Raw genomic sequence first — 20,083 nt, forward strand, 5'->3', positions numbered from 1 at the left:
ATAAAGTAAGATTTCTTTTTCCAAGATGTTGTAACTGCAAACTTCAGACAGAACAACCAAGGACAGTATGACTTTCAGAGAACATCCAATCCTGAAAAGATTTTGTGAATTAGCATTTCAGCAATTTCTTCCCTCGTTCTTTCGTATGCAAACAGGCAATAAAAAACAGAGGGCTCACAGACTTGGGGATTTCAAGTTAGCTGAAAGGTTTTTACAGCCTACTACCAAAAATACCAGAACCCACTAAAGAACACTAATGCATTCATCATTGCGGATTACACCCTCCTCAGCTGAAAGAAAAGAATCTCTTAACAACATAGTTCCTGTAGCTCCTAGTCAGAAAAGAGATGAAGAGCTATGATTTTGATATGATCCAAGACAGGCTTTTTACTAAAGCAGAACTACTTTATATATAAAGTGTCATCTTAATCTCCTCTAAAATTGAGCACTGAGCCTATTCTCACCAGAAGAGGTTTCTAAAAAGTCTTTATACTGTGTCTAGACAGTTATAGAAGTGATCCTCCTGTTCACTGAGTAGGAAATCTTCAACCCACTCAGTAACACCCACTTGGACAAGGTAGTTTAAAAAAAATTTAAATAATTTAAAACAATGTAAATTAAAGGGCAGGAAAAAATGTTACAGATTTGACACAAGCCAGAAAAAAAATCTTTCCAACTTACTGCACTTTAAAAGTGCACATATGGTAGAGACTATCTCCTCTTTTACAGAAACATTTCTGTTCATTGATCTTGCTGGTTTGTATTTACAGACTTTAAATAACATTTAGGATGAATACTTACCATCTACCTAAATGATTAACTGGCACATGTGAAAAAGAACTTCTCATTCAGGTAAGAATGAAATATTACATGAGACAGTAGAACAGAAGCTTATCACATAATTTATGAAATGTAGTAATTCGATGGAAAACATTCAAAATAAATGACAGAGTATTGTTCTATTATTTCAAATAGTCAAAAATACTTATAAATTCTTGCAAAATTCTTGATGAAAAAAATGGTTTATTATTGTTTTACGGTCTTTGCTGGAAGCAAACATCCAAGTAAGAGGGGGAAAGAAAAGAATTTTTTGATACCACCAACTTACAACATAGGGAGTATCTTGAGCCTTGGCATCACTGTATTTCTTTCCTATTCCCAATATTAACACTTGGCCCTTGCTGTGAAAAATGTTCTAAACTGCAAGCCAGAGTCTGCTTAGTTCCAATATAAATATTTAACACCCAACATGTTTTTTATGACTATCCAAGAAACACAGATAAAACCATCTAACTCATCATTGCCAGGATCATATGGAGCTTGACAATGATATCTGTTTGTAGTCATGAAACAAGACAATGAAGAAGATTCCCAAACACTTAGTGTTTCATGGTGGGATAACCTGGTAACTAAAAATCTGTTCCATCCTATCAAATCTAGTGTGAGCAGATTGTTGCATGATTTCAAAGATATTTTGGATTCAAATAGAAATATTTGGTTTAACATCTTGCATTTGCATTGCTTTGGGGAAATCTTAAAATCATGTACGAGCTCAATTTTTGTGCTTTGCCTCAAAATGCATTTTATTACTAACAATGTAATGCATTTGCTTAAACATAGGAATTACAAGAGTCTATACCAAGTCATACAATATGATTTCAGACCTGCTAAAACAATCTGAAAAATGTGAATGATCTAAATTTAAGACAGCTGTGCCCCATGACTGATTAATCTCTGTACTAGTCCTCCTTGAAGGATATGTTGCTGAGAGAATTTACACTTTCTCTACTGTCTATTTTTTGGATGGAAATTTATTGGTACTTAGCATCAGCCTATGTTATATAGTGACTTCCAGGAAATTTCCACTGCCAGCAAGTTGTTTTATGGAAGGAATTCTTTCAAGTATGAGGTGTTACACAACATGAATTGCTAGCGTAAATGTTTAATGATGTTCTCTACCACTACTGAGTCCCACACAGGTTAATACAAGTTTCTTACTCTTAGCAAATAAAAGAGAATAGAGAAAAGTGTGTTTCATTCCTTGAGACCGTAACGCAGAACTACTGTGGGTCATTCTGAATGGAACTACTTTTCACAGAAGCACCACAACCAATCAGTAAAAATGGGATTCCTTTGGAGGGAATAAGTACCAAACCTGTTTTAAATTCACATGTCATTCTTAGTCAAATGTTGACTGACATACAGAACAGCTGTCAATTTTTGGCTGTACTATTTGGAATTCTTCCCATATAGGGTAAAAGGAGCCTGTGTCACAAAAAGTGCCTGTCATGTTTAAATGCTCTTTCAAATAAATGACTGAGAAAGATACAAAGAATGAATTACTGGAGACAAGGAGCTAATAATCTGAAACCAGCAACTGACAATGAGGAAAAAACCACAGAACCACAAGTATATAAATAAGATTGTCCTGGTTCCGGCTGGGATAGAGTTAATTGTCTTCATAGTAGCTGGTACAGTGTTATGTTTTGGGTTTGGTATGAGAAGAATGTTGATAACACACTGATATTTTCAGTTGTTGCTAAGTAGTGTTTAGACCAAGTCAAGGGTTTTTCAGCTTCTTGTGCCCAGCCAGCAAGAAGGCTGGAGGGGCACAAGAAGTTGGGAGGGTACGCAGCCAGGGCAGCTAAGCCAAACTGGCCAAAGGGGTCTTCCATACCATGTGACATCATGTCCAGTATATAAACTGGGGGGACTGGGGGTGGGGGGAATTGCTGCTTGCAGACTAACTGGGCATCGGGTCAGCAGGTGGTGAGCAATTGCACTGTGCATCACTTGTATATTCCAATCCTATTATTATTATTATTATTATTATTATTATTATTATTGTCATTTTTTTGTTGTTATCACTATCATTACTAGTTTCTTCTTTTCTGTTCTATTGAACTGTTCTTATCTCAACCCACGAGTTTTACTTTTTATTTCCTGATTGTCTCCCCCATCCCACTGGGTGAGGGGGAGTGAGTGAGCCGCTGTGTGGTGCTTAGTTGCTGGCTGGGGTTAAACCATGACAAAGATAAACAATAAGATAATAAATAAATAACACAAGATAAATAAGATAATAAATACAATAAGATAATAAATAAATTATATATAAGTGCACTCTGTGTAATATATATGTATTTTACATACCAATAGAACAGGTATTTAGCAACAAATTACAATTTTACGACAAAAAATTAAAAATCTTTACTAATGTGTCTACTGAGGCTTCCATGGAAATGATGTGCTTTAAAGATGAATATTGCATAGATTTCAGAAGAAGAGGGCAGTTGTAACTAATACATTCTAGAAAACCTTGACGTTTGCTTAATACAGTTTAGGCAAGCATATAAAAATGGCTGTGTACTCTCTAATATCTCCAGATCCAGCAAGGATATCATATAGCAAGGCTGTGTCCCACATTTTCTATGGGAATCTCCTTCTAACTGTATAAAGCATAGATTTCTAGCACTGACGGGCCATGACATATTGGATCAGACACCTGTTACTCATCCAGGACTCAATACTTTGGATGTCCTGGGCCTTGGTCCAAAGTAATTTTCGGAAGATGAAACAAACACCTTTCTGACAAGCTGATTCTTTTTTCTCTCTGCTTTTAAACAGCTGCTTGAAGCTGTGCAGATATTTGGAATGGTCGTCATCCTTGTAGTACTAGGCTGGTAAACAGAATTCTAACTTCTCTCAGGATGCGGCATTCATTACATTTAAACACATGTATACACAGCAAACATAAATCCCCTTACCACATTGCCTAATACACTGTGATACATCAGCAAGAAAAAATGATGTCAAGGAAAGAAGCGATGCAAACTGGAATCCACTGTGACTGTTCCTTCCAATATTTGCTGTTGGAACATGAATAAGTCTTAACTATGTCAATAGATATGAAGATCAGAAGTTTTGCTAGATAAGCAGATAGGTCTGATATCTCACATAGCCTCCTTGTACAGCTCTGGCAGGTTGAGACGTAAAGTGGGTGCCAAATACATTAAAACCCAACTTAACAGCCCAGTACATTCTCACAATGGTGAAAGAAGGCTTTGGTCAATGAAGAATTCACAGTTGTTTTTCATCATGTAATACACATTTAAGGAAATAGGTTTGTGAATATGAGATGAATGAGAAGACAAAGGTAAATGTATTCTGCCCACCAAAAGGATTTTGGACAGGACTACTGCAAGCTGCTCCTTGGCTATCAATATGAGGAGGTCTAGGACACACCTGTCCCTTAAAACATTTTCTTGCAAAGTGCTGCTTCTTAGAAGAGGTACTTTTGACTTGCATTACCTATGCATCTTCTATATCACTCAACTATTTTTACAAAGTGGTTCAAGAAACTCTTCTAAGTTACGAGTTAGCATGAAAGACACTCTTCAAGAATTACAGCCAACTGTATGCCAAAATTAAATAAAAACTCTTGAGAGAAACAAGGGACAATCTGGATGAAATATTCAGTGGTGGACTTAATAGGGATTTAGGACTATGTATACAACAGAATGGGGCTGGTGCCAGGCATCTGAAAACATGAAGTGCTGATCCTTGAAATAGAAAACAGATGTTACAATTCCAGTACTAAATTATTCTATTAAAAATCACAATCTATGTGGTAGAGTGGCATAAATAATACAACATGACAATAACCTGCCTCTGTTGCTTTAGCTGCACTGTATTATCAGGTAGAAAAGCCACAGTTATGAGTTGTAATATATTAACACCATTAACTTCAAAAATTAGTTAAATTGACCGATAGTTAGCCAAAAGCTTTAATATGTAACTAATTTGGAGTCTGGGCATCCACGGAGCTAGAAAGCAAAAGAATAAAATGTTTACCAGAAGTCATACTTAAGTATAAGTAAAAAATTCTAAGAAAAGGGTCAGGGACAGTTATGGATATACCACAGCTGATCCAGCTGCTAAAGAAATGTTAGGCAGGGTAATGTGAGAAGAGTAATCAGGCAAGGTGCATGGTCTAAAACACCATTCAAGAAGCTAAGTGGGTAGCAGAAGAATACCTGGCTACTGATGGGAGACCTGTTTAACATCATATATTATCAATAAATCCTAGTTCTACAAATTGCTGAGGCTACTGCTAATTAAGTCTTATATGCTACTGTCCTATGAAACAGAGCTTCATGGGAGCCATCATATCTGCTGATCTGCTTGAGCAATACAACATCTCCCTCAACTTGGAATCACTGATTTAGCCACCAAGAAACATGTACTCTTTCATCTGCTCTGTGGAATAAATAGAAGTATTGAGATTAATGATTAGCATTGTGGGTAATTTCTGGGGGTTAACTACAAGATATGATGCCTTTACTTTTAAGTTACTGTTTCTCCTCTCCATATTCTAAAAAACTTGGTACATGAGTCTTATAGGGTGGTATAATGTAACAGTATCAGAACTAGTCATACCTCCTTTCTCAAACTTCTGGTCATCCTTCTAAAGTAGTTCAACATCCTTTGATAGTGAATCCAACAAAAATAATGAAATACCGAGACAATTAAAACTAGCTTTGCTAGCTGATAATATCTTCTCAGTATTCTAATTTGCAGTTAAAATATTTACTTGTTTTCCCTTCTATAAAGTGTCAAACTATTCAAAACTATATTTTGAATATATTAGAATTTAAACTGTTTAATACCATGTAATTTCTACAGAGAAGCAGGATTACATGAATTATTAAATATTATACTGACAGAAAATATTTCCTAAAAATGACTGGATCTAATGCTAAGGATTAATTATTTGCTGCATTTAAGGAACAAGAAAAATAAGATCCTCCAAATCTCAGATCAGGTGTTTTGAGTCGTTTTGCCTTGTAAGTATCCAGGCACCTGAGCAGCAACTAGTAAAAATACTCTGTGGTTTACATTAGAAGAATATTACATCAGGGTAAGAAAATCTGCATGTTCACATAAAACTGCCAAAGCAAATGGGTAATCCATGAAGCATTACCAACACATGGAACGATTAACTTTAGCACACAAATCCGGTCACATTAGTTTGTGTGGAAAATAGAAAGACAGATTTAAAAGAAAAAAGACATCCCATAAGTGAGTCTAGATGCTTCTCTGTTAGTATTTAGCTCTCATTTGCTGCTACCTAGTTTCATTTGTACTCTTAGTGGCTAGAAAATGAAACAGATTATTCTTAATAATATATTATTTAAATCTGAAAAGAGATACAAAATGGTGATTGTGTGGCATACAGAGAAATGAGACTCAGATGTGAACAGAATAAGAACTATTCTTATGCAGTCTGCCACCTAAGACAGGGAATACATAGTTGTTAGATGTATGTATTAAGGGCAAGCAAGATGTCGCACAGATTATTCAGTTTACCCACAAGGTAAAATACTCTACAGACACTTTTCATAGGCACCTTACCAGGACTTTAAATTAACAAGCAAGGATTAAAATCCAAAACAGGATACATGACTCCAGAGAAATTCAACACAGAGGGCACATATTCTCCTAACAGTGACTGCAAGAAATAAAGTAGACTGCCCACATCCTTAAACCTTTAACAAAGACCATTTGATAAAGTATTTTGAAATTCTATCAGATAGAGGTTTGAGAGTTTTGATGTAGGAAAACTAGCTGATAAGTCATAAAGCTAGTACCACCATATAAGTCATCTAGCTAGCATTATCAAATATGTCACCCTTACACTAATGTTATTTTCTTCTTGCTTTTTTTTCCTGGAATATCTATGAAATGGTCTGAAAAGAATAAATATTGAGGCAGTAACACTACAATTCAAACTCCCCATGGAACTACTCTTGTCAGGCTTCATTTAAAACAAGCCATCTTCAGAATTAATTCAGAATGATATGAACTTTTGACGAGAAGATATTTACTAGGACTGATTAAGGATTTTGCAAAATTTATATTTAGCTTCCCATTGACATTCAGAGAAGGAAGACAGGATGAATCGGTTCTAACTATATAACTTTTTTAATTAGGTATCACAGACTGATCCAAATGTCAGGAGTCTGGCATTTCCAGCATTCATATTGTAAATCTGCATATATTGTACTATAAAGGAACATCACTTTAAAGCAAGCCAAGATAAAGCAGAATTAATGATAGACTGGTACTGAAATCATTATTTTGAACTTCTGCCATTGTATGATGCAGAAAAAACAAACAAGGAGGAAGAAAATGCTTTAAAACTGACCTGTAAATAGGTAATAACTTCAAGGTTATGTGGTAGATGACTCAAACATCACCTTCTGAACACATAGCTATTATTTTGCTTCTTGTGCTTCTCAGGTCCATGAGTTGAATCATTTTAAAAAAAAACAGTGGTTTTTTTCCCAGGTATCTTGTTACTTCTGTAGCTTACTGTGTTTTCTTATAATTGCACCTAAGTAATCCATTCCAAGGATGCACACTAGTAACTCTGAATAAAGCACCATCACAACAAAAAAAAAGCAACAGTCACTGTGCTCTTCATCCACATAAGCAACAAATGGTAATACATAATGTGTGTGTGTGTCTACACAGCTATACACTTGCCCTGAAATGACCCTTATTCTGTCATATCTGCACTACAAGCTATATAGCCTGGTTTCTTTCCTTCCTAAAAGGAGGAATTGACCCATAATAGATCAGCAGTGATACATGTGATGGACTAATTCTGCAGTAGCAGCTTATTGAGCAGTCATTATTGGTTGTTATTGTTGAGGAGATTCTGCCCTACAAACAGTATGGGAACAGTAAATCCAACACAAGTTCAGTATCTGAGATAAGATTTTCAATTCTCCCACTTCTCTTCCCTTCTAGAAATTACTGTTTTCCTTTCATTCTCCTAGATGGTCTATAGGATTATTTTCACTAGTACAGAACAAGAAACATGGAGTACCTTATAGCTCTTGGTCTACTGTTATTATATTCTGTCAAACAAAGCATTTAGAGAGTAGACTATACACTGTAACATAAAAATTTCCCAACAGAATCATGCTACTAATTAGTACTGCACTATCTTCTTAGGTTCTGTTGGCTGCGTGGCACTATACAACAACAATTTAGTGCTTCACTTGCCACTAGCTTAATTTAGAATTTGTCAGTTTAATTTAGAATTTGTCAGAGAAACTGAAGTTCCAGTGAGCTATAGCAAAGTCACTGGAAAACTGCCTCTTCTGAGTTGTCTTCTCCTGGTTTTCCTCTTCAGCAAGACCGCCAAGGTCCCCAGACACATGCCTAACTGAAGTCCATAGAAGAAAACGTTTCTACACTTACCTAATCCCTCCTTTCAAAATAAATGAAATAAACTATGGCAGCTCTGAGAACAATAAAGGAGAAAAGTAATTGTAAAAAGAGGGGGAACATTACAAATGTTTTTAAAGTTAGTTTCATTCGGCTTTTCCCTAAACTCTAAAAATTTTCCTGAACATGTTTATTCAGGTCTACCAAAAAAAAAATGCTCATTCAAGCACAAAGAAATCATTCCCAAAATCTATGATCACGCTACAGCTGAAAGTCAGGAAAGATGTCATAATAAGCTAGAAATACAGCAAAAATTTAACAGAAAAAAGGAAAAAGCTAAGATTCTTAACAGATGAATAAAGGGAATATTAGAGCCACTTTGGGGAAAGTTGAAAGGTGACAAAAGCATGTAAACAAGACAATTCTTCCATAATTTTTGGTCTTTTCTACCAAATGCTGGAACCTTATATTTTTAACTAACTCCTGCTCTACTTTGTTCATGGTTCTGCTGTTAAGAAATTATATTTGACCTTTTTTTATCCCCATTTTAATAAACTGCTTCCTATATTCTAGCCAAATTTCTAAGGTAGACTGAGCTTTTCTTGCCATGTCAGGTGTCTTCTCCAGATACAGTCTGATGGTTTTACTTCCCAAACCTTTCAAACAGAAATGGGAAGACATTATCTTAATAATTCAACCAGTAATGAAATGGACACAGTTGAACTCGCACATTAGAAATTGAGTATTGCCCCCAGGACATATATGTGAAGTAACCATCTATACAATACATAAAACAGCTTCCCAATAGCTGAGATGCTAACTTAAAGACTTCTTCACTGACCAGGAATGTAACTGCATTTTTACAAAAACAATGCTACTGTATATTTTTGTAACAGTTTCATTAAAAAAAACAACTTATCTATAAGAGAAATCAGCTTCTGTTTTGTGACAACATACAAAGCACTTCATCAGCAAGCCAAGGAAGAGATTTTATGTCCTGGAATTTTTGTACTGATTATGGCATAAGTATAGCCTGGAGATAAGTAGGAATTTGTGGCTGCATGTGCACAAGCAGTTGGAATGGTTGGCAGCTAAACAGCACACAGACAAACCACATGGTATTTACTCCTAGAATACAGGCTTGAATTCGAGTTGGCTAGAGGGGAAGCTCCAGATCCTCAGGGGATACTTTTAAGATAAGCAACAGATACTTAATATACCTTGTATCTGATAGCACTATCTTTAAGTTACTAAAAAGCAGAAAAGTAACTAGAAATAATTAGAACCTCTGTATTCCTCAGAATAAAATTTGGGTTTGTGCAGAGGACAGAAATGCCCGAGTCAGGGCTTGCTGTTACAGGCATCATTGTACCTAGGCATTAGAGACAAGGCATTCCCCAAAATCCTGTAAAAACAGGGCATAGCTGACCCACCCAGTACCATGAGATGTCACAACACCATGTCCCACAGCAGAATACAGCTACCAGAAACACAGGAAACGCCAGGATGGCCAACAAAGAAAATGCTACAAGCCACACATATGGATGGAGACTATTAAGCCACCCTCCAAACACCACAGTCCATCACTCACGACAAAGTCCCAACCAACACAGGGACGATGATTGAGCTATTCAAGAGCCACAAAGTACTCACCCATGGACATAGTCAGGAGAAGGGGTAAATAAGCAGCCACCTTTTCAGATTGTTTTTAAATCTGGAAAGATAAGATTGCTAGAACAACCTGCAGTCACACTGGAGGTGTGTGGGAGAACCCCAAACTCCTTCCAGACATTAAGTCCCAGACCATGCCTCCATTATACCACTATTTTCACTTGGTTTCCCGTATCCAAACTTAAAGCTGCTATTGACATGTCACTCCAAGAAAATTGTTTTACAAGTAGAACCAAGTTAGAAACTCTGTTGATGCAGAAACCAGGAAAAAAGCCTAATTTTCCCTAGCACTATAGGGCCAACACAGCTATGGGAAAGTGAGAGTAATTTCTTTCTGGTTTGTGCATTAACTGAATTATTAACTAGACTCCAATTGTAAAACACTGATCTGTAGGAATGACACTTCAATAGCAGCTTAACTACATTTCTAATGCTCTTCTCATAACTTGTATTTTCTGCTTCCACAAACATACAATGAACAATATAAATTTCTCTATTATAACTTACAGAAAAGACATTGACAAATACTTTCTAGGAAGCTCTCCTTGCAGTATTTAAAGCTCAGAATACAGTATATAGATTTCAACTAAGTTCACTGAAATCTGTAGGAATCTTTGAAGCTGAACGAGGCCTTAGGAGGAACAGTCATCTAACACCTACAGAGCTTCTCCTCTCAGTGCTCTCTTGATCCTGAGAATGTATCATTACATGCTTCCAGTATTATTCTGCCAACTTTTATGCTATAAGCAACATCTTGTTTCTCACTGCATCAGGGGAAGGGGGGGACACACACGACAGCATTCATTCAATCTCAGCTATTCCTTTCTTCTACCATTATCACCTCCCTCCTGTTGCTGCTCATTGATATACTATTTACATTCTTGAGAGCACTAACGACTCAACACTGTTTTTTTCTTTTCTTTCAGCTGCTAACATATGCTTCATTTCAAATGGATACAGACTACAGGCTGATCTAGTTACCACAGCTTTGTACTGGTTTTGAACATGTACATAGTCATTTGTGTTTACAGAAAATACTCAAATCCCACCATTCAAATTGACTGCAAATGGTTAGAGAGATGGCTGAAGCAAAGGGGAGGAAGACAAAGGCGAAAAACGTAAAAGAGAGCCCAGACACAGGCTAACTAAACTGCAGTTTCTTCTTTGTGAATGTAATTCTCCCAATATTTGCTCAACTTAATATACTGGTGAAGCAAATGCTGCTGGGTGTTTTTTTGGATTTGTTTTATTTTAATTTCTCACCTTAAATGCTTGAGCAGATCATTGGAACCATTTAAAAGTAATTTACCCTTCCTAAACATACTATTTGTTTCCTTTGTGCATTTTGTTCAAGGCCTTTATTGTCTTGTTAAATCTTCACTTCCGTTTCCAGTTAACAGCATTTTGGTATTACTTAGAGGTGCTGTAATTTTTTTAAACAGACATTATTTGGAAAGCCCACAATAGAGGAAATTAAAATGACTGAATTCAGCAACTATACTTCATAATGTTCACTATTCCATGACTCTAAGAACATACACTGCAAAGCTTTTATTGCATTGCCATGACTGAATTTTATTTATTGGCTTTGGGAAATAGCAGCTTTTCCGTTCTCTCACACCTATAAGCAAATTCTGAGCACCAAGGTTAGTTCATTTAAACAGAGAGCTCTGCTTTACATAAAAGCTCAACACTGAAATGCTGCCATGCAGTATCAAAGCCTGAAATTCCACCTCTCTACCTGATGCAAGAGAGCCCTAGGCATTTTGAGGCACTCATTTGTTGGCAGTCAGACTGTCATTCAGAATTTATAAGCCTTTGGGCAGGAGCATGACAGAAGAAAGAGCTCTTAAGGGAAAAAAGCATATACAGGTAACACAGTATGAACTGCTGACAATTAAAAAGTACATGTGCTGGTTCATGACATTGCATGAATTATTGTTATCGAGCCACTTTCATACAAGGACATTTGGGGTTACAACATAAAGAGCTTGTCTCATTACCAGACATCTGGGATTTCACTCTTATGGCATTCTATTATGTTTTACTCAGGACAAGTTGCCAGAAAACACAAGTCTGCTCCGTTATACATTTAGAAAGTACTCTGCCCTCCACTTTTACAGGATTCCTTGCTTTTCCTCCTCAGTCCTTAAATGGATTCTTCTTTCTCCTTCCCATTCAAAAACCATGCATGGCTGAAGTCAATCACAGCATAAAGCTGCTCAGCTTTAAAGGCTGGTGTTTTATTTTCTTACGGCAGCCAGTTGCACTCAGTGTCCAACTCTCCTTCCTTTGAATATTCCAGACCTCCTCATGATGTAACATCTAGTGGACGCTGGACTTTTTTTTCTTTTTTTTTTAGCTCTCTTGTAGTCCAATTGTTCTAAAAGATGGTTCATTACCTTCATATAAAATGTCTCACTCAGTGACCATGGTCTAGACACACTCAGCTGAGCGAATGCAGCAGGTTCTTGAGCCAAGGATATGCAGGGAGCTCTGAAAGGATCAGTAAGATTGTTTTCTTCTGAATCTTTTCTAATCCTGCTCCCCCCATAGTTAATAAGCAAAGTATACGTGCAGCAAGTAGTCAATATTCCAAAATTTGTCCAACAATATCTACTTCATGCATATTTGTATTACATTAGTTACTCTTGATCCAAATCCCACTGAATCAGTGGAAAGGCTCCCTTCAAAATCAGTGGGATTTGGGCCTAGGAATTAGCTCTAGTCTCCAGTGAAATGCCACCTACAAAAGATAAAAGAGGAAGTGTAATTTACTTGGAATAGCTTACTGAAATCACAATTTACTTCATGGCCCTTTGTAAGTGTGGAGGATTTTCAGCTTCAAGTTGTGGGGTTCATTATACCACAAATGCAGCATGATTAATGGCTTTTCAGAGCCCTTTCACCTCAGACGATAACTTAGGAGGTCTCCATGGGGACTCTTTGTCTGTATCTAGTCTTATAAAGGTCTTGAACTCTGAAGGAATATAATGTTGTTCATTTTCTCATTTGATTTATGATTCTACTGTTTAGTCCCCAAATTTCATCTTAAGTTAAACAACCCTCAAGCCCACCAGGACAAGTACAAAAAGCTAGATGATACAAAGAAAAAAAATGTTAATGCTATCACCGATAGCCTTTTATACTCGGTGGCTGCTTCACAGATACCTTAATCTCCTTCACACTTTTGCCACTGGAAATGATCATTGTCGTTGTAGCCAGAACCAGAAGATTTGTTTTATCAATCCCAATTTACCTAACAGATTTACCCATCTCAATGTTAAATTCACACCTGCAAACACTGTTATTGACTTTTTAGCAAAGCATTTAGTATGTAAATATTGTTGTCTATAATAAACAATACTCTTTTTTCCTGTGTGTGACAGAGGCTTCAAGCTAAAGCCGTAAATATTTGCCTTTCTGGGAGTTCTCTTACACACTAGTTCCCTCATTAAGATCTTGCGTTCAAAGCTTTTAAGAACCATGCCAGTGTTGCTGTCTCAGAGGTTAGATATGCTTTTCCCCAATAAGTCTGAGAAGCTTTCACATGTGTTTTTAGTGATAATATCTGTTCCCCTTTCTGTCATCTAGTCACAGAACTTGCTTGCAATTTCTGAAACAAAAGTTTGCACATAAGCTCCTGAGGCCAAACTGCATACTGAATCCTTTATTTGTTATTTACAACATTCTCTCTCACATAAACAGGACTGTAACTAACTCCAGGATTTATCTGAGGAGTCTCTAAGAACTGATACAAGATTTAAACTAATTTAGCAAACACTCCACCCACCTTTAATAAAGTATGAAATCTGAACGCAAGCTTTGCTGCTTCACTGATCTGTGATTCATCCATCAAATATCCATTTGGGTAAGACAACATCTAGATGTACACATGTAATCCTGTTTAGCCTTTTGACAAAGAAACTTATGAGAAAGTCATCTTATTAGAGTTCTTTTGATTTGAAGACCCGTTTTGAATCAATTTCTTCTTCACCGATCCCACAAAAAGACAGCAAGTTTTGTTGGTCCCCAATGCAACACAGAAAATACTGATGTCATTTAACACACAGCCTGGAACACAACTGTGGAAGCTAAGGAAAACTGTCAATGAGAATGGGAAGAGCTGGGGAATCACGCCCATCACGGAGACTCAATTCCGCTGCAACTGAAAACGGGAAAATTGGGCAAATAATTAGGTTGAATAATGTCTTGGGAAACTAAACATAAAAGACAACTCACCAGAGAAGCAGAAAGTGAAACTAGAATGTTTTTTGGCTCATTTCAGGTTTCCAGTTCTGGGCCTGAAGCTGCTTAGGTTCAGTTCCAGTTAAATCAACATCAGTCTTATATAAGTTGGGTAACACGGTTTGATAAATCAGCCCACATTACGAAACATGAGAGAAATAGAAGTATCACATGATGAAAGCAGGTTTACAAAAAGGGGCTTGGGCCAGGAAGGCAGATTGTGTTTAGGAAGCAGGAAAAAGAACCAATATGAGCACCTCTGAGATTTCAGTGCTGCAGCTGGTAGTCAGAGCAGGACTGGCTAGAAATTCTGGCATTGCACTCCCAAGGAAGGTGTCCGGAAACACTACAACCAGAGCTTGGCAGTTGCAGGATAACCTGGTTTCCCAGGCTGTGAACTAGACAAAGCTGAGTTTTGTTTATTCCCTTCTTCAGATCTTGTGTCCCACTCTTGGGAGGTTAGCTGCCCAGGCTCAAGGCTAACTTTCAAAATGCAGCCATCCAGCCTTGAACCACAGAGCTGAGATGCCTCCTGACCTCCTTTTTCCCAGGAGGTGCTTCTAAGGTCAGGGTCTTGCCACTGGTCTCTGAGCTATGCTGCAGGTACACCTGTGCATCTTGTACCACCCTGATTCTGACTCTGGTCCTGACCTGCTGACTTGATTTTCTGGCTTGATGTAGGATCTAGCTCATCATTAGGGATTGGCCTTGCCAGCCGGACTGTTGGCTGAGTTTAGCAACCATCAGCAGACCTGTCCTACTTGCTCTGGAACTGGGGACATACACCCTTTTTGGTAAGGCCACCGTCTGCCTGGTTTGCTGTGATTCTCAGCTCCAGGTTCACCTTCTATGGATCAGAACGCCCTTGTTGTTCCTGACAGAGCAAACTGACCAAATTAGTATTTCTTTTTCCTCTGGCTGTTGAACTACCTCACTACTCCAAGTTCCAGTCAAAGGAAAAGAGATCTCCTGCTTGCTTAAGGAATAGAAAAAAGAAACCCAAAATAAGAAAATGAATATTGCTCTAGACAAGCTAAAACTCTCTGAATCAAAACAAGCAGAAAATGCACAACTTCAATTTTTTTCCTGATCAGGGGAAGCTTGCACTGTGCAGTTGTTACCTACATTTTACTGTATGGCATGATGTAAGACTGCAACCAACAGTGATTCAAAACCTAGGCAGTCTTGAAGCTCTTAGTAATGTGTAATAAGAAGAAAACAAATGTAGAATATATCGGTTCCTGCATGCTCCTACATTCTTTTTAAAGTTAAGGGGAAACAGTTTTTTCTTCTTAATCTTGGAATGTTAAATGAGTTGACAAAAAAATGATCCTTGAAAGGTTTTAAATTGCTAAACAAAAGGCTGTATTATTTAACACTACTGGGAACAAATGCTTGGTCCTCTCTCAAATAGGGTGGGGCTATCTGGTGACTATTAGAGGGAATCTGAAGAGAACCCAGAGCTTGAGTAGCTGAGAAAAAGGGAAATTTACTAATTAAAATACTTGGGTTTGTGCAATTTACAGTCCTTAGTAAAGTTCTATATATCATGTAACAAATTGCCATTCAAACCAGATCTGTGATCCACATAAGCTAGCATTCAGGATCTTAGAGTGACCAACAAAGTTGTTTCAGCAAGAACTGCAAAAATCACGTAGTAATCCATAGTAAGACTAGTAGAGTTTGGCATTATTCACAGCCAATGAAGCCAATGGTATTATGTTCTTTGACTTCAGAGATTTCTTACAGAATACTCATATACTGATTAAGAAGGTAAAGTCTCAGAATATCAATTAACAATACTGGAAAATACAATAAATCAAAATCCTCCAATCCCCAAAGAAAACGTAACTAATTTCCGTCACAGAATTTGAAACTAAATTTTACTATTGTACCTCACCAATTTGTGTCCTATAATGAGATGCAAGATTAATAATGTTGTCCACAAGGTGGCACTTAAAATCCTTGTGAAATCAAAATGTAGAAGGTCCACACACGCAAAAAGTTAATTTCTCACATCTAAACACAAAGTTTGTATTGCTCTTCTTTTCAAATTAGCCTCTACTACATGAGTAACAATTACTGCTATTTTATTATTGGTAATATGTTCTTAAAATTTATGAGTCAATCCAAAGATTTGTTTTGGTTTGGGAGGTATTTAACCTGAAATAAAGTGTTATACAAAGCTGAAATGGAGGAAAAACTCTCTAACTGATTTTTCTTGCATCATCTGCTCTCCTTGTCTGGAGACCAGGTGGACTTCATTTATCAATCTTTGATAAGTATTTTAATCTAAATCCTGCTGTCTGTCCTCAAAAGGAATCCTCTTTGACTTCAAAGTTGACATCAACTGGAAATTTGCCAAGTCACAGGAGTCAGCCTCTCCATGGATTTGATAAGGCAGAATTATGTCAATTCCATGGTCTTCACAATCCAAAATTTACTAACAAATTAAAATGACTTCTGGTTTTAAGGGTATCAAACAGAAGTAAATATTCTGTTTTTTTCTATTTGCTTGTATTTTTGTGTATAATTAAATCACTCCCACTGAGTCTGTGGAAATGAGTAGATAAAGATCAAATTACAGAGCACCTGAGAAAATTTTATGTACACAAATCTTTGGGACCAGATAGGACACAACCAAAGGTGCCAGTGGAGTTGGATGACATCACAGTGAGTTCATGACGATTGGTGGCAATGCCCAATGACTGGAAAAAGGAAATGCCATGTCCATCTTCATTAAGGGCAAGAAGGAGGACCTGAGACTCAGTTGCACATTGATCATCTTTCCTGGTTTCAGCTGGGATAGACTTAACTTTCTTTCAAGTAGCTGGTATAGTATTATGTCTTGGATTCAGTATGAGAATGTTGATAACACACTGATGTTTTCAGTTGTTGCTAAGTAGTGTTTATGCTAAGTAGTGTTTATACTAAGTCAAGGGTTTTTCAGTTTCTCATGCCCAGCCAGCAAGAAGGCTGGAGGGGCACAAGAAGTTGGGAGGGGACACAGCCAGGGCAGCTGACCCAAACTGGCCAAAGGGATATTCCATACCATATGACATCATGCTCAGTATATAAACCAGGGGAAAGCTGGCTGGGGGCCACTGCCTCGGCTGGGCATCAGTCAGCAGGTGGTGAGCAATTGCATTGTGCATCACTTGTATATTCCAATCCTATTATTATTATTATTATTATTATTATTATTATTATTATAATATTATTATTATTGTTGTTGTTGTTGTCATTTTATTTTTGTTATCGTTATCATTATTAGTTTCTTCTTTTCTGTTCTATTAAACTGTTCTTATCTCAACCCACGAGTTTTACTTTTTTTTCCCCCGATTGTCTCCCCCATCCCACTGGTTGGGGGGTGGGTGAGTGAGCGGCTACGTGGTGCTTAGTTGCTGGCTAGGGTTAAGCCACGACATCACCCTAATCCCAGCCCTCAGAAAGACTGCAGAGCCAATCCTTCTGGAAGTCATTTCCAAGCACACAAATACAAGGCATTTACTTCAAGAATGTTTTTGAAGAGAAAGCATTAAAAGCTTCTGAATGTGTCAAAGATAAACCTTTCTCCTCTTCATTTTCCTATTTTCCTTACCCAAGTCCCTCTTCTACCCTTGCCTCTTCCAAAAGAAGGAAAGTGAAAATACCACGAAATGATATAAAGAAATGTGAAACCACAAAAAAGGAATGATTATCAAAATAAAACAATACCAGTTTTCAACTGTTTCCACTGGACATCTTGTAAGATGATCTGGATCACTTCCTTTTCGTATTTTCCGTTCGAAGTTGCACTACCAACTAGCAATGGTTCTTTCTTTTCTCTTAATAATTCCATTTATATCTCTGTCAGTTTTACGAGACCCAGTCTTTGTAGACCAAGCAGTAAACTTGATTAAAACTGGCTAGATGTAGACATCTATATTTATACCTTCAAGAATTAAGGTTTCATTTATGCACTACTATTAAAAGCCACACCATCTTTAAACTAAAACAAACATAAAGCAAATATGCTTTTATTCTTCCAATACCAGATTTCTTTTTCTAAAGAAAGCCTTGAGCATCTTTTTCAAAGCCAAATTTGTATCATGGACATGTCACAGAAATGAAAAAACTACTTTAAAACAATAAACTCAAAATTTTAAATGGTAAAAAAGGCCAAGGATATTTGGCAAGAATAGCTCATTGCTCATTTTCTCCAGATGAATATTTATGTCTAACAACTCCTAGCTCTTTTATAACCAAGCAACACTGTAAAAATAAAGTCGGGGGTGTTTTTCCCTAAGTAATGGCTACGTAAGTATATAGCTGAGAAAGAAAATTATAAACTTAGAAGTATGTCCCTTTATACCACTAGTACCACTGTATTCACTCAGAACTGTACCCCACATATGATCTATACCCCTCCCTTCATTTGCATGTGCAACTTAACATTAGTGTATTCTCTTTCTAATGGCTCAAATTCACAGCAAGTAGTGAATATACCTCCACATACCTCAAACACACACAAATTCAAAGAAGTAAAACAGAAAAATGAATGAGGAGCAACAAGGTTAGTTAATGAAAAAGCAAACCCAAACATTAGAATATATACTTGACACAGAGTTTCAAGCCCTGTTTGAGCAATTTGAATCTTCTAAATTTCTCACTGCGATTAAAAACATTTGATGCACAATACTGAGGAGAGAATATTAAAAAACAATTTTGACATACAAATGATGATCCTCTCAGATCAGGCACTTCAACCTAGGTAAAAACTGTAGGATAAAATTTAACATGAACGTTAGTAAAATCAGATCTTAACAGAATTCTACACCAGAATGAGTAAAATACTTAGCTACAACAAAATTGTGCAGCTCTATCTATGGGGCTTTATGGCAATGCATGTCACATGCATATGTGACACACTCCAGAAGACATTAATTTATCCACAAAGTCATTTATGATATTGGACTGGAGGGGCTAAATAAGTCATTAAACACATGCAGTATTGCTTTCGTTTGGTGTTTATGTTCTAGGCTTCCCCTTTAGAACTTGTAAAAGGAAACTTGGATAAAGAGGGCATCACAAGAGATACTAACTATGAAAGTCCCAAATTTACTAATTTCACTCAACTGGAACTCACAGAAGGGCCGCACATGTAATCCTTTCCCTCTACACAGGAGGTACATTAGATTAGTAACAAGAAAGCATGTATTGCTTTGGCATCTCAAAGCTTTGGCTTCTCATCTTTCAGAATTACAGTTTGCGTTAGTGGACTTAACATTCCTTTCCCACAGAGACAGTTTCTGACACTTCCACTTCAACTCCTGTTTCTTGTCTTTGATACATCTCTCTCCTCTCCACTAGGGAAGAGCCTAGCTTTGGAGGGGCTTTTTTCCCCCCAAGTCTAAGCAAGGCTGCCTAGAGATTGGCTAGATGGTTCTCTCCTCAACATGTGAAGAAGCTGAGGATAACAATACTGGTTTTCTCTGGCCACTGTGAAAATGTTTGACCTTCACGTATGAACTTACAGATTTAACTCCTACAGTTAGATGAAGATTATTCCTTTCATTGCTATCTGTGACAGGTATTACATGAGACACCAATGAAGATTTTATGACTGCTCGAGAGTAATAGCTAGCATATGCCAGTACATCCCCTCTCCTGGTGGGATCCCCACCAAATATACACCTCATTCACCAGAGCCATTTGTCAATGAGAAGAATGATACAGATTTCCAGGAATTTATATCAGCTTTGCTGATCCATGAGGGAACGAAAATGTACGTGCTTCATAGCATTCTAATAGAACAGCAAGCAAATTACACCACACAGCCAGCTTTTTAAGCATTTTACTGTGTGAGGTACTTAACGTGTACAAACAAAAGTGCAAGGTTCAGTGGTGCATGTCCTGCAGTGGAAACAAAATAAACAGGGTATTCAAC

The 20,083-nt window shown here is 37.1% G+C and overlaps 1 protein-coding gene across 3 annotated transcripts in view; it reads right to left on the minus strand.

Moving 5' to 3' along the window:
* Positions 1 to 20,083, minus strand: part of THSD4 (thrombospondin type 1 domain containing 4) — a 334,612-nt gene that overhangs the window by 77,767 nt on the left and 236,762 nt on the right. The window lies entirely within an intron of this gene.

Source organism: Buteo buteo, chromosome 13, assembly GCF_964188355.1.
Source record: "Buteo buteo chromosome 13, bButBut1.hap1.1, whole genome shotgun sequence".
Classification (NCBI taxonomy): Eukaryota; Metazoa; Chordata; class Aves; order Accipitriformes; family Accipitridae; genus Buteo; species Buteo buteo.